The sequence below is a fragment of the Apodemus sylvaticus genome, chromosome 6 (genome assembly GCF_947179515.1).
Source record: "Apodemus sylvaticus chromosome 6, mApoSyl1.1, whole genome shotgun sequence".
Lineage (NCBI taxonomy): Eukaryota > Metazoa > Chordata > Mammalia > Rodentia > Muridae > Apodemus > Apodemus sylvaticus.
In genome coordinates, this window is record NC_067477.1 from 124865009 (window position 1) to 124881648 (window position 16640).

Sequence of the window (16640 nt, forward strand, 5' to 3'; positions counted from 1 at the left end):
AAATCCCTCAAGGAGGAGCCCTCAATTTCACTCAAGGAGCCCTCAAATTGGTTCAAGGAGCCCTGGAATTCGCTCAAGGAGGAGCTCTCGCAATCCATTGAGAAGTCCTCATAGTCCCTCAGGGAGGAGCCCTCACAGGCACTCAGTCAGAAGTCCCTGCAGTCCTTCAGGAAGAAACAGTCACAGTCCTTCAAGGAGGAGCCCCCATAGGCGCCCTTGTAGACCTCTAGAGAGGAGGCATAGCAGTCCCTCTGACAGAACCCTTAGACGTCTTTTGGAGGGGATTTATCACACTCCCTCCCAGATCAATAGTCTTAGCTCCTCCATAAGAAGTCTGTCTGACAGAAGTCATAACGGTCTATTTAAGGGGAGAGGCCACAGTCCCTCCAGGAGGAGGCCTCAAAGTCCTTCAGGGGAAAGCCCTAGCAGTCCCTTAAGAAGTCCTCGCATTCCCTCAAGGAGAATCCCTCACAGTCCCTCAAGGAGGAGCCCTTGCAGACCTCTAGAGAGAAGAGGATGCAGTCCCTCTGTGAAGAAGAGTCTACACAGTCATTTTGGGAGGAGCCAACAGAGTCCCTCTTCTCTGAGATGCCTCAGTACCTCAAAAAAGAGCCATCTCATTCTCATGCGAAGGTCACAGGGCAGTCCTTCAGAAAGGAGCCATGGTGATTTCTCTGAAAGAGCTTTTTCCATTCCCTCTCGCTGGAAGAGATGTAGTTCCGGTGATGGACTCTACCCCAACATTACCTGGCAATAGCCAGGTATGCCTGGCCAACTATAAAAGGGGCTGCTTTTCCCTTCTTCTTTCTCTTACTGCTGCTCTCTTGCCCCCTTTCTCCCCTCTTTCCCCATTCCCTGGCTGGCCTCAACTTCTTTGCTCTCTCCTTCTCTCTGCCTTCCTCTGCTGCTACTACTCTCTTAACTCTTCTCCCCATACCCTAAATAAACCCTATTCTATACTATAGCATCATGTGTGTGGTCCCTCAGGGGGAAGGGATGCCTTGGCATGGGCCTGCGGAGCTATCCCCTTGCCCCACACCTCACCACAGTCCCATAGAACATATTCTTATATTTCTTTATCTTTTTATAATCACAACATCTGGAATAAGCCCAGGACAGTTCCTCTAACCCAGGCTACACAGGCATTCTTACAGACTCATCCTGTCATTCTGAGAGAACACAGTATAGTCCCTCTGAAAGCAGACACAGTCATTCTGAGAAGATGCACAGAAGTCTCTCTGAGAGGAACCAGCACTGTCACTATGAGAGACCCTGTCACAGTCCCCAGGGAGAGGCTCAAGCATCGTTCCCCTAATGTCCCCCTAACGATCTTGGCTAAAGAGGTCATGTCTTCCAGGGAAAATACCGAAAATCCAGAGGTGTGGAAGCATGAAGTTAGTGGATAAGGAGAGATCTGCCCCTGTTAAGTGTATTTCTGCTCAGCCACTGCCTGCACCCTCAGCACTGAAAGAGCTATCTGGGAGGGAAGGGGAAGAGAATGGGTCTGTAATTTAAGATCAATAAAGAAAAGTGCGATTTGAACCCCATTAGCATCTGTAAGACCACTTTTGGGATGGGTGAGACCTGCTGTGCAAATGCAGGTTCAGAGGACCTTCAGACTCCTCCCATTTGCTCCAACCCTCTCTTCCAGTCAGCCTCCCTTCTCTCCTGTAGCGATGGGGGCGGGGCCTCAATGGAAGCTGAAGATGAGTCCATGTGACTCCTTTTCCTCTGCAGCCCCCTCTGAAGTCACTAGGCAGAAGTGGATGTTCAGAGCAGGGCTAGTAGTTGCCGAGACCACATCCGGGAGAGGCGAGCAGAGCGGAAGTGGCTTTAATCTGGCCAGAGCCCTTGGGTGAAATTGTTAGGCGTGGAGGGGGAGTGATGTCTTCCAGACTCGGTGCAGTCAACGCTGCAAGTTTCTTGGTGTGACCATTATACTTTGGAGATAGAACTGTCGAGCCGAGAACACACGGTTCTTTGCCTTTGTCTTGAATTCATAGTTGGTTTTATTCAGAGCCCAGTAGGCCCCACCCTTTTATATCAGATCCACGTACTTACTCCCCCCACCCATTTTATTTTTATTGCCTATTCCTCGTATCCTCGGACTCAGTTCCTCGACATATTGTAATTATTCATAATCCTTCAGCATCCCTAGTGCCTCCCGTTGCTGTATAATATATTACATATGTGCATATTTTTCCGTCTTTTCTTTTCGAGCCTCCATCTAGGATAGGGTTTTGAGAATGGGTAATGATGAAAGCTCTGATATTGTCAACCCGTCTGTACAATGTAGACAGCTTCACATCTAGGCACAGGGGGATTCATCTCTTTGGGGATGAGGTACAAAGGTCCCTGGCACTCACTCATGTGCTTGCAATTTGCTAGACCCGGGACCCACATCCAGTAAGCAGCAGAGGAGCACCAGGATCCTGGGAGCTAAGAAGTAAGTCAGGCTTTCTGAGGACATCTTTGTAATTGTGTAGACAGTGCTGCTAACGATGTCTGTGTCTGTACTGTGCAGCGTCACAGCCACCAGACAGGTATGGCTTTGGGGCACTTGAGATGTGGCTACAGAAGAATAGAATGACAAATTCTATTTCATTTTAATGGACTGAAACTTCAATAGCCATCTATAGGTAGCGCCTACTGGATTGGACAGTGCAGATATCAGCCTAGTGTGGGGGAAAGAAAACCTACCTTGCAATAAAACTACAGTCTAATAAAAATGAGTGTGTTTCAGTTAGTGGTATCCCCCTGCATGTCCTCTGCCCCCACATCAAATATGTGCTCATAATTAATTTGATGGACTCTGGGAGGGAAATAAAAATTCCTATGAGCAGTCTTTCTATTTCCAAGCTACTTGGTTGCATCACTGATTCATTATTTTGTGTAATGAATGTGCTAAGTTTCTCCATGGGTGATACAAGAGAAAAGATTTTATTAACTTGGACCTCCCTGGTGAGTTCATTCACTTAGATAACACTTAGGAAATGTCTTCTCTGTACTGGCTGTGTTGGGCTCCCAGGCATGAAAACAGCTGTTGGTTTCAACAGATGAGGTGGGAAAACATGGCAAAACAATCCAGGGTAATAGGAATAAAACTATTTTTTAAAGTAGGGCTTCACTATCTGGGAATTCCCTGTGACACTTAGGTTGGCCTGTAACTTGTAGTCCTCATGCATCTGTCTCCTGAGTGCTGGGATCACAGGCCTGTGCCATCACACACTTATTTCTGTTTGAGACAGGGTTTCACTATGTAGCCCAGGCTGACCAGGAGCTGACTATATAGCCCAGGCTGGACTTTAACTTATGCAGTCTCTGCCCAAAGCCTTCCCAGTGCAGAGTTCACAGGCATGCTTTACGCTTTTAATCTGTGCTCTGCTAGTAAACACGTTTATAGTGGAATTTAATACCATTTTTTGGGAATACTTTTCAGTGTTACCAGAATAGTCCACTCATAGACAGAAGCTGGAAGGTCTTTGAATAATAGCCAGTAAGGAGTCCCAGCTTCCTGTCCCAAACAGAACAGTATTGGAACTGATGAAAGAAGTTTAAAATAACTAGTTGTGTATCCTTGGCATGGAGGATGATTGCAGGTAGAGGGTATTGCAGGGTGTCTTTGAGAGGAGTTAGCAAGAGCCAGGTCTTTTAGGGCATGCTAACATGTTGCAATTGTCATTATCCTGGAGGGAAAAGTTCACCTTTGAAGACATGGATTGAAAGAAGTGTGAAAGTATTTTTGTGTTTCTTCTTAGGGCCTTCTACCTGTTGACCCATATTCTCCTATATTTTTAAGGGACTTATTTATGGCCTTGAAGTCCTCTATCAGCATCATGAGATGTGATTTTTGCCAGGAGCTATTCTCACAGGGATCTCAAAAAACCCCTACTCTCAGCCATTTCCAGCTTGCTTTCTCTAGGCTGCTTTTAGCAGGAAATGGACCAGTTTAAAGATTAGCCAAGTAAGCTAGATGGTTAGTAGGTACAGAGCTCACCCGAGTGGGCTCAAACAAATGAAGCTCACCTGTGGTTGTTACCATAGCAACTCCTTTCCACCTCACCTCCTCATGATCAAAATATGATGCCAAGTTCCTACTGCACCTGCCAAATCTTAGCTGAGACCCTGAGAGACAATTCTGAGAAACTGTTCCTGAGATATGATGCTAGCCTCCTGAGGTTGTTCCTCAAATACAATGACTTTCCCCCTTCACCCCTCCCCACACCTGCTTGCTTGCCTTTATAATGCCTTGTGTGAAAATTAAAGATTGACAGCTTGATCAGATTCAGACTTGCTCTCTAGTTCTTTTGTGTCTGTCTTCTCTCTTGCCATTCCCCTAGGTGGATCCAGGACTCTGGTGACTGTCCCATGGGCTGGGATAGATTTTAAACCCAGCTCTTGCTTTTCTGATGTGTTGCAGTATTCAGGATTTGCTGTTGTGGGAGAACTGGGTTCTGATGGTGCCATATTGCCTTGGTTTCTGTTGGTAATGATGTTCCATTTAACTTTTGCAATTTAGTTATCTCTGATGTTAGCTGTCAGGGGACAGAAGATGCTGGAGATGATGTGGAGAAAGAGGAACACTCCTCCATTGCTGGTGGAATTGCAAACTGGTAAAAGCACTCTGGAAATCAATTTGGTAGTTCATCAAAAGTTAGACATAGTACTACCTGAAGACCCAGATATACTACTCCTGGGCATATACCCAGAACATGTTCCAACATATAATAAGAACACATGCTTCACTCTGTTCATAGCAGCCTATTTATAATAGCCAGAAGCTGGAAAGAACCCAGATGTCCTTCAACAGAGTAATGGACACAGAAAATGTCTACAGAATGGAGTACTATTCAGCTATTAAAAACAAGGAATTTATGAAATTCTTAGGCAAATGGATGGAAATAGAAAGTGTCATCCTGAGTGAGGTAACCCAATCACAAAAGTATGTACACATAGTATGCACTCACTGATAAGTTGATGTTAGTCCAAAAATCTCAAAATAAACAAGTTACAATTCACAGACCACAGGAAGCTCAAGAAGAACGAGAACTGAAGTGGGGGTGCTTTGGTTCGTCTGAGAAAAGGAACCTAATACTCACAGGAGCAATAATGGAGACAAAGTGTAGAGCAGGGATAGAAGGAAAGGCCACCCAGAGAGTGTTCTACCTGGTAAACACCAAACCCCAAAAGTACTATGGATGACAAGTGCATACTGAAAGGAGCCTGCTCTGGTTGCCTTTCGGAGGGGCCCTGCCAGAGCCTTACAGATACAGAGGCTAATACTAGCAGCCAACCATTGGACTGAGCATGGGGTTCACAATGGAGGAGTTGAAGGGTAGACTGGAGGAGCTGAAGGGGTTAACAACCCCATGGGAAGAACGATGATGTCAGCCATCCAGATGCCTCAGGGCTCCCAGGGACTAAGCCATCAACTAAGGGGTGCACATGGTTCCTGCTAAAATAGTGGCAGAGGAATGCCTTGTTTGGCATCAGTGGGAGGAGAGGTCCTTGGTCCTGTGAAGGCTCAATAGAGACCCCAGTGTGGGGAAATCAATTGGGGGTTGTGGGAGTGGGTTGGGTGGAGGAGCATATTCTGGGAGGCAGGGGGTAAGAGCAGGGATTGGGAGTTTCCGGGAGGGGAGAAATGGGGAAGGGGGAAACCTGCAAGGACTATAACATTTGAAATGTAAATAAAGAATATATTCAATTAATAAAAGAAAAAAAAAGAACTGAAGTAGGGGTGTTTTGATTCCTCTGAGAAGGGGAACCAAATACTCACAGGAGCAATAATGGAGACAAAGTGTGGGACAGAAACTGAAGGAAAGGCCACCCAGAGAATGCCCTACCTGGGCATTCATCCTATAAACAGGAACCAAACCCCTGCACTATTATGGTCGACAAGAAGTGTATGCTAAAAGGAGCCTGCTATGGTTGTCTCCAGAGGGGATCTGCCAGAGCCTTACAGATACAGAGGCAGATGCTAGCAGCCAACCATTGGTCTGGGCATGGGGTCTTCAATGGAGGACTTGGAGGGGAGAACTGGAGGAGATGAAGGGGTTTGTAGCCCTATGGGAAGAACAATGATGTTGGCCACCCAGACACCCCAGGTCTCCCAGGGACTAAACAATCAAGTGGTACACATGGTTAGAGCCAAAAGTGTAGCAGAAGAATGCCTTGTCCGGCATCAGTGGGAAGAGAGGTCCTGGTCCTGTGAAGGCTCAATAGATGCTCCAATATAGAGAAATCGAGGGGTGTTGTAAGCTAGGAGTAGAGGGTGGAGGGGCATATACTTGGAGGCAGGGGGTGGGTGAAGGGGTTGGGGATTTTCTGGGACAGGAGAAACCGAGAAAGGTTCTAGCATTTGCAATGTAAATGAAGAATATATTGTTTTATCTTTTTAAATTGAATGTGTTCTTATAACATTTTTTATTTAAAAAAAATGAAAGAAAGAAGCTTGAAAACTGGTACTAAGAATATTATACTCAAACCTAAGGAGGAAAGTGAAATGTGGCCTATAATCGTAACTGAATCACAGGTGCATATGATGAGAGGAGGTGAGAGTTAAGGGGGAGGGGAAACAGGGTGTCCACAGGTTTCTGTCTTAGATGAAGAAAACAAGATATTCCATGATAAAACCAAATTTACACAGTATCTGTCCACAAATCCAGCCCTACAACGGATAATAGATGGAAACACAAATGCCAACACACAGAGGGAAACTACACCCTAGAAAAAGCAAGAAAGTAATCTTCTTCCAACAAACCCAAATGAAGATATGCACACAAACATAAAAAATAACATCAAAAATAACAGGAAGCAACAATCACTAATCCTTAATATCTCTTAACCTCAATGGACTCCACATATTCTAACAGAAATATTTTTCATGTAAATCTTCAATTCTATCAGAAAAGGTTTGTAATTCCTCTTTCAATTTATATAGTAAATATTGGTGTTTTTCAGTGGTCTTAGGATATGTAAGTTTAGAACCACTGGGCTATAGGCTCTTGAAAATTCTTAATCTGGGCTGGAGAGATGGCTCAGCGGTTAAAAGTACTAACTGCTCTTCCAGAGGTCCAGAGTTCAATTTCTAGCAACCATATGGTGGCTTACAACCATCTATAATGGGATTCAATGCCGTCTTCTGGTGTGTCTGAAGACAGCAACAGTGTACTCACATATATAAGATAAATACATCATTAAAAATTTCTTAATCCAAAAAGAGTTGAACATAAGCTAACCTCATCTATAATTAAAAGCTGAGATTTGCTACCCCAATGATTAATTATAAAGTCACTAATCATGATAAACATTACATCATACAGGAGCACTTATTATAATATCATTTAGTATCATTTATTTATTTTAAAGATTATTTATCTTATGTATATGAATACATTGTAACTGTCTTCCCCAGAAGAGGGAATCAGATCTTCTTACAGATGTCTGTGAGCCATGATATGGTTGCTGGGCATTGAACTCATGACCTCTGGAAGAGCAGTCTGTGCTCTTAATCGCTGGGCCATCTCTCCAGCCTTACTGTCATTTTTAACACATAAAACTACCTTGGGTTGATAGATTATACAACATACTTAAGTGTTTATTGGTGAGTCTTTAAAACTAAGGTAGTAGCCTAGGTGAAACTGTTTTTTTTTTTTTTTTCTTCTAGATTCATTGTATGATTTCCCCTTTCCCAGTTTCCCCCTCCGCATAAGTACAATAAGCCCTCTTACCTCTGCCCATCCCCCAACCACCCTCCTCCCATTATTCTGTACTGGTAATCCCCTACAATGCTGCATCAAGCCTTTCCAAGACCAGGGCCCTCTTCTTCCTTCTTGGGAATCATTTGATATGTGAGTTATGTATTGGGTATTCAGAGCTCCTGGGCTAATATCCACTTATCAGTGACTGCATTCCATTTGTGTTCTTTTGTGAATGAGTTACCTCACTTAGGATGATATTTTTCATTTCCAACCATTTGCCTAAGAATTTCATGAATTCATTCTTTTTAATTGCTGAGTAGTATTCCATCGTGTAAATATACCAATTTTTTTGTATCCATTCCTCCATTGAGGGACATCTGGGTTCTTTCCAGCTTCTGGCTATTATAAATAAGGCTGCTATGAACACAGTGGAGCATGTGTCCTTATTGCATGCCGGGGAATCTGGGTATATGCCCAGGAGTGGTATAGCAGGGTCCTCAGGAAGTGTCCTGTCCAGTTTTCTTAGAAATTGCCAGACTGATTTCCAGAGTGGTTGTATCAGCTTGCAATCCCACCAGCAGTGGAGGAGTGTTCCTCTTTCTCCACATTCTCACCAATACCTGCTGTCTCCTGCGTTTTTAATCTTAGCCATTCTGACTGGTATGAGGTGAAATCTCGGGGTTGTTTTGATTTGCATTACCCTAATGACTGATGATGTTTAACATTTCTTAAGCTGCTTCTCAGCCATTCAAAGTTCTTCAGGTGAAAATTCTTGGATTAGCTCTGTACCCCATTTTTAATAGAGTTGTTTGGCTCTCTGGAGTCTAACTTCTTGAGTTCTTTGTATATATTGGATATTAGCCCTCTGTCGATGTAGGGTTGGTGAAGATCTTTTCCCAATTTGTTGGTTGCCATTTTGTCCTTTTGAGACTGTTCTTGCTTTACAGAAACTTTGTAGTTTTATGAGGTCCCATTTGTCAATTCTTGATCTTAGAGCATAAGCTGTTGGTGGTGTGTTCAGGAAATTTTCCCCTGTACCCATGTGCTCAAGGCTCTTCCCCAATTTCTTTTCTATTAGTTTAGGTGTGTCTGGTTTTATGTGGAGGTACTTGATCAATTTGGAGTTGAGCTTAGTACAAGGAGATAAGAATTTTCGATTTGCATTCTTCTGCATGCTGACCTCCAGTTGGACCAGCAACATTTGTTGAAAAGGCTATATTTTTCCACTGGATGGTTTTAGCTCCTTTGTCAAAGATCAAGTGACCATAGGTGTGTGGGTTCATGTCCGGGTCTTCAGTTCTATTCCATTGGTCTACCTGCCTGTCACTATACCAATACCATGAAGTTTTTAACACGATTGCTCTGTAGTACTGCTTGAGGTCAGGGATACTGATTCCCACAGAAGAGATTTTTACTGTTGAGAATAGTTTTAGCTATCCTCGTTTTTTTGTTATTCCATGAATTTGAGGATTGCTCTTTCTAACTCTATGAAGAACTGAGTTGGGATTTTGATGGGGATTGCATTGAATCAGTACGTTATTTTTGGCAAGATAGCCATTTTTACTATATTAATTCTGCCAATCCACGAGCATGGAAGATTTTTCTATTTTCTGAGGTCTTATTTGATTTCTTTCTTCACATACCTGAAGTTTCTGTCATATAGATCTTTCGTTTGTTTGGTAGAGTCATACCAAGATACTTTATAATGTTGTGGGTATTGTGAAGGGTGTCATTTCCCTAGTTTCTTTCTCAGCATGCTTATCCTTTGAATATAGGAAGTCTATTGACTTACTTGAATTGATTTTATAACCAGCCAGTTTGATGAAGTTGTTTATCAGCTGTAGGAGTTCTCTGGTGGAGTTTTTTGTGCCATCTGGTTATCTCTGGTGTTAGTTAGTCCTATTGTCACTGGCTGGTGCTTGAACCTCCTGTGAGCCTATAAGACTATTTCGGCACCACTGGATGACTGTTTCCACTGGCACAGATTGCTGATGGGCTGCCCTACTCTTGGTGCTGTTGGAGCCCTGGTGTGTCTTTTCCCACACAATGTTATATTTAAGTTGTCTCTGTGTACCTGGCATTGCCTGTCTGGTCCCTCCAGGAGCAAAGATGGCAGATGCTGCAGGAAGCATTTCCTAGTGCAGATCACTCTGCAGGGCAAACGACCCAGGACAGGGCTGGCACACAGATGGATCGCAGAGCTGCCCAGGCCCTGAGGACATGCAGAAGCCTGGTGGGCTATGTCCCAAGCAATGTTAAACTCGGCATATCTCCGTGTACGTGGTGTTGCCTCTCTGGTCCATCCAGGAGCAAAGATGGCAGACGCCGAAGTGAGACTCTTAACCCTCTTGACTTCATCTACCGTGTTAATCATGCTGACGCTGTGAACTATGGATTTTCCCCATGCTCATGCATATTCATGAGACAGAACATGGAGATTTCTAAGGAAGTCCTGTGTTGGTAATAAAGAACTCTCTACAAGACTTTTCTAACAGGAATTCCCTGGGATTTGTCTCTTAATGGCCACTGTCTCTATTAAACAGAGATGGCTCTTATTGTGTGGAATGCTGAGTTTCACCTCTAGAGGTCTGTCAATTCCTATTATTAAGGTGTAACTGACATATAGTAGATGCGTTTGCTTCATGTGCACACTGTTCAATGTTGACATAAGAACAAATCTGTAAAACTAACACCACAATGACACACATTTCTATCTATAAACCCAATTTTTGTTGTTGTTTTTGTTTTTCCAAACAGAGATTTTAGTGTGTGTATTTGTGTGTGTGTGTGTGTGTGTGTGTGTGTGTATCTGGCTATCCTGGAGCTAACTCCGTAGACCAGGCTGGCCTCAAACTCAGAAAGCTCAAGAGATCCACCTTCCTTTACCTTCTGAGTGGTAGGGCTAAACGAATGCATTGCCACCACCACCTGACTCATCCCAATAATTTTTTTTTTACATTCTTAACTTTTACTGTTTAGTAATAGTATTCTAGTTGTAAAAAATAATGAGTTTCTAGAGGGCATTTCCATCTGTGTAGATAATATTCCCTCACCATATTCAGACTCCCAGCCCTCACTTATCCTGCCCTCCCTATCCTCATAATGGAACAAAGTTCACTAAGTGCATTAGCTGATACAGATTCCATATTATTTAACCTTTAAGTAAATATTACTTGTCAAGTTTTGGTGTAGCAGCAAAGAATACCCTCAAGTATCTGATGAAAACTATTCAAACTCTCCTTGACTGCCCCTCCCCCAAATACTTGTCTTTTTGTTTTGTTTTGTTTTAATTAGATAATTTCTTTTTTTATATTTCAAATGTTGTCCCCTTTCCTGGTTTCCCCTCTGAAAACACCCTATCCCATTCTCCCTCCCCTGCTCAACAACCCACCCATTCCTGCTTCCCTGTCTTTGCATTCCCTTACACTGGGGCTTTGAGCCTTCTCAGGACCAAGGACCTCTCCTCCCTTTGATGTCCAACAAGGCCATCCTCTGCAACACATGTAGCTGGAGCCATGCCCCCCCCCCCCATGTGTACTCTATGGTTGGTGGTTTAGACCTGGGAGCTCTGGGAAAACTGGTTGGTTCATATTATTTTTTTTATTCGATATAATTTATTTACATTTCAAATGATTTCCCTTTTCTAGCCCCCCAACTCCCTGAAAGTCCCGTAAGCCCCTTTCTCTTCCCCTGTCCTCCCACCCACCCCTTCCCACTTCCCCGTTCTGGTTTTGCCGAATACTGTTTCACTGAGTCTTTCCAGAACCAGGGGCCACTCCTCCTTTCTTCTTGTACCTCATTTGATGTGTGGATTATGTTTTGGGTATTCCAGTTTTCTAGGTTAATATCCACTTATTAGTGAGTGCATACCATGATTCACCTTTTGAGTCTGGGTTACCTCACTTAGTATGATATTCTCTCACTTAGTATGATTACCTCACTTAGTATGATATTTATCCTCCTATGGGGCCACAAGCTCCTTCAGCTCCATGGGTCCTTTCTCTAGATCCTCCATTGGGGACCCTGTGCTCAGTCCAGTGGTTGTCTGAATGCTGGGCGGTTTTTCATTTGGGGAATTTCAGTAAAACTGTGAAATTACTGTGTCAATCTTGTATAGACAGGTGTTTTCATTTCACTTGGTAGACAACTAAAATAGCATTTAAATCCTGTGTTGATTAGGTCACATCCCATCATTATGTTTAATTGTTTTATTTAAAATTTTTATTTTCATACCACATATTTGGATTCTAGTATTCCCCACCCCCCCTACACACACACAACTCCTCCTAGGTCCTCCCAACCTCTCTACCCACCCAACTCCATGTTCTTCATGTAATGTCCCTCTGTTGTTTGTTTATGGTAAGGCTAATAGGCTTTTTTTAAAAAGTGAGTTACTTTTGTACCTAGCTAGTGTGCTGAAAATGTTTATCATCTGTAGAGCTTTCTGGTGGAATTTTTAGGGTCACTGGCATATACTATCATATCCTCTGCAAGTAAAGATACTTTGACTTCTTCCCTCTCAGTTTGTACCCCTTGATCTCCTTTAGTTGTCTTATTGCTCCATTAAGACTCCAAGCACTATATTGACTAGGTATGGACAACCTTTTCTTGTTCCTGATTTTTGTGGAATTCTTTGAGTTTTCCTCTATTTAAGTTGACACTGGCTATGGGCTTGCTGCCTTTATTATGCTGAGCTCTGTCCCTTGTATTCCTATTCTCTCAGAGACTTTTATCATGAAAGGTGGTGGATTTTACCAAAAAGACATTTCCTGCATCTGATGAGATTATCATGTCATTTTGCCTCAGTTTATTTCTATGGTGGATTACCTTGACAGATTTTTCTTTCCATGACAGGTTTTGTTTTCTGTATTTCCCTACTGGCCTGGAACTCACTCTGTAGACCGGGCTGGCCTGGAACTCAGAAATCTGCCTACCTCTGCCTCCCAAGTACTGTGATGAAAGTAATGCGTCACCATGGCACTGCTCATTGACAGATTTTTTTTTTTATGTTGAACCATCCCTGTATCTCTGGGATGATGCCTGCTTGATTGTGGTGGATGATCATTTTGATGTTGGTTCATTCTTGAATTTGGTTTCCATTGAATATTTTTGCATGCATGTATATAACGGAAATGAACTGTAATTCTCTTTGTATTTTACGTATTTATGTGGCTTGTATATCAGGATAAATGTGGCCTTGTAAAATGAATTGGGCACTGTTCCTTCTATTTCTGTTTTGTGGAATAATTTGAGGAGTTTTGGCATTAACTCTTTTTTAAAACTCTCTTAGAATTGTGCACTAAAAGATTAAGTCCTGGGCTTCTTTTAGCTGGAGATCTTTTTAATTACTGCTTCTATTTCATTACGTGTTATAGGTCTGTTTAAATTACTTATCTGATCTGGATTGAACTTTGGTACGTTGTAGGTATTGAGAATATTATCTATTTCTTGCAGTTTTTTCTTTGTTTGGTTGGGGTTTTTTGTGGTTTTTTGAGAGAGTGTTTTTGTCTGTGTAGCCCTGACTGTCCTGGAACTCACCCTTTAGACCAGGCTAGCCTCGAACTCTGATCTTGAGGACTGGGATTAATGGTGTGAGCCATCACTGCCTACCTGGAGTATGGGTTTTTAAAGTATGGAGATGAAACTGGGAGACATGGACTTGAAGATTTGTAGGCAGAAGTGAGGATCTGCATTAGCCAGAGTAACCTACATGTTCCAGGGAATGCCTGTTGCGAGTTGGGGACTGGAATAAAGCAATGAACTGGAGGAGAGGGAACTTAGGAGGAGAAGATCTGTATGATCAACTGGAGATGGAGTCAGTGGAGGGGTAGAGGGAGGCTGCAACAGATGGTTGCTACAGAGCTGGGGGTAAGACTGAGGGATTGGTTTTTGAAGAGCCAAGGAAGAGGTGAGGATCTGCAGTTAACCTACCACCTCCCCTGGTTGCAGTGCCTTTGTAAAAATATTAACTTGTGTTTCTTCTTTGTGTGTGTGTTGAATAAGTGCAGGGGCATGCAATTGTGTGTGTGTGCCTATGGAAGCTAAAGGCCCAAGTAGGTGCCCTCCTCTAATTTTTGAGAGAAGGTCTCTCCCTGAGCCTGGAGCTCACTAATGTTCAGACTGATCAGTGAGCTCCTGGGATATACTTGACTCCTTCCATTTTCCCAGTGCTAGAGTAATAGACCATTTTTTTTTTCATTTTTTTTTTATTGAGTATCTTCTTCATTTACATTGCCAATGGTAAAACCTTTCCCACTTTCCCCCCTCCCAAAAGACCCCTCTCCAAAGATTCCCAAACCTCGTCCCACCCTCTGCCTCCATGTATATGCCCCTCTACCCGACACTCTCTCCCCTCCAACACCCCCACCCTACACTGGCTTTTATGTGTGATGTGGGAGTTGAACTCTGGTCCTCATGCTTGCATAGCAACCACTTTATCCACTAAGCCAGCTTTAAGACTACATCTAGGCTTCATGATTTTAAGGATACTATTTAAGAAAGCTCTGCATCCCGCGATTGCTGAGATTTCTCTTTCATCTAATTTATATTTTGTTTTGTTTTTTGTTGTCATTGTTTTGTTTGTTCATTTGTTTTGAGATGGGATCTGGCCAGGAGCTTGCTATGTATACCAGGTTACCCTCAAACTTGTAGAGGTCAAACTCAGGGTCTTCTGCATGCTAATCAAGCCCTGGGCTATATTCTTAACCAAGGTTGTTGCTGGAAATAATAAAAACATTTGCCCTGCAAGCTCTCTGAGGAGGTGCTCTCCCCAACTGTCCTGCACCAGCAGGCCACAGTCCCACTCTGGTATTGGCACTGGTGGTTACAACATCATTGTCCCAGTAGGGTCCTATGAGTTCCTCTCAATTCCATGCAAATCCCACACATACCCCGGGTCACCAGCTCTCAATACCCAAATTACCAGGTAGAACAGGACTCTTTTGATTAATTACTCTGCCAAGATATATAGATATTAGAAACACTATTACAAGATGCCAATCCAGTAATAACAGAGCCAATTAATTATACTACAAGTTTTATCCTAATTTCTAACCTTTAGATAATCTAACATGTGATTCCATGTTGGTGCTCCGACCTACATAGGGCCTCACCACACAGGTCCATTCTTCTCCTCTAATATTCCTTGCTCTGCCCCCTTTTATCTTGTCCAATCACAGACCCTCTCTGCCCTGATGTAGCCTCATAGAAAAGTTCCTGAAAGATTGAAGATTATAAAACTTGAAGATTATATTAAAGTACAGAAAGCCAGAGGCTTAGAACCAAAGATTTGTTTCAGAAGGATGAGAGGGGAGTATTTGGAAAGCTGTGGGTACAGAGAAGAGTTTGATTCCTGGCCCAGATATAAAATGTTTGATCAAAGACTCCCGTCTGGAACCAAACATTCCCACCCAAGATCATGCAGTAGTTCACAGACAGAAGACTGGGTACCTCAGTGGTTACCAGCTCATGACAAGATAAGACTAAACTCTCTGTGCTACTGTCGGTTTACCAGGGATGGCTTCACAGAAAAACCAATCACCTTGAACCTTAGTTAGCAAGAATACAATTGTGGCTCATATAGTGTAGAATCTGTAGTTCACAAGCATCTCTGCTCAGGTCACACTACCATCGACCCTCAAGTCAGTCATAGACAAATGCACCAGAAGAGGAAAAGACATGTAAAAGAGGGCAGAGAAAGGCAGGAAGAACTGCCCAAACACGAGACAAAATGGAGTTCTGAGGAAATAGATTTAATCAAACATAGGAGCATCCAAAGAAAGAAAACAAAGGCAGAAACAGAAACCTTACAAGATGGTACAGAAAATCTTAAGACTCAAAAAGAGAAATAAAAATGAGATGTATCATCTAAGAAAGAGGACCGTAAGCATAGGAAGGAAACCAAGGACAGAGGAGTAGATGCTTTGGGACCAGTCTCTCCTTGGATTTTGAAGATCTCTAGATCTCCTCAGGCTCAAGTGAAATACCAGTCAAGAGCTTGCTTTCATTTGCATTCATATTCATCTCACTTGCATGCGTGGACATAGGTTACAACTTCTGACAGAGTAAGAATGAAGTACTTAGTGGGCTTGCTTCCCACATGGAGATTACTTTTGTATTTTCTAAAAGATTAATAATTTTTCTTACATATGGTAGAATTTCCCTTTAACAGAGTGGCTCTGTTAAAAATTGACCAAATTGCGGTGGTAGTGGAATTATTTTCCCTTGGGAGATCATTTATTTAAAATTGGAGGATTGACTGATGGCTTTTGTGGAATCTATTTCTTGGTTGGGTTTCTTTTAGTTTTGAGTCACATATTTTTATGCTCATTGGCTTTCTGTATGAAGCAACTTAGATTTCCCTTTTTTAGATCTAACTTGCAATATATTTTCTGGGTTGGAAAGTGAAATAACATAATAATTTTTTCTGACATACAGTTTGAAAATTTTCAGAGACTCACGCAAAATCAGTTTATATTCTGAAAATGTTTATAATAAAGTATTTTTACTTCTGGGAAAAATAGTTTCCCTCTAAGTACTGGAGAGATTGCTCAGAGGTTAATAGCACTGGCTGCTCTTCCAGGGGTCCTAAGTTCAATTACCAACAACCACATGGTGGTTCATAACCATCTAGAATGACAGCTGGTGCCTTCTCTGGTCTGCAGGTATATATGTAATCAGAATACTGAATACATTATAAATAAATAAAAAAACCCTTTTCCCTCCTAGTTTGTGCATTGAATTGTTTTTCCTTCTTTGGTTAAGTTTGCTTCTCTTGTTAAGACATCTTTCACTGAATCCTTATGTCCATGACTTTGAGTCCTCCTGAAGGGAGCAGGGAAGTAGAGCTTCCTGTTCCCTCCAGGTGCCTTCTTAATTGTCTCACACCCTAGGGTAAGTGCATCTCTGTTGCTCACTGTACAATGTCTCCAGTGTCCT

The 16640-nt window shown here is 42.6% G+C and overlaps 1 pseudogene; it reads left to right on the forward strand.

Moving 5' to 3' along the window:
• Positions 1–2501: 2501 nt before the first annotated feature.
• Positions 2502–15653, forward strand: LOC127687991 (lysine-rich coiled-coil protein 1-like; annotated as a pseudogene).
• The last annotated feature ends 987 nt before the right edge of the window (positions 15654–16640 follow it).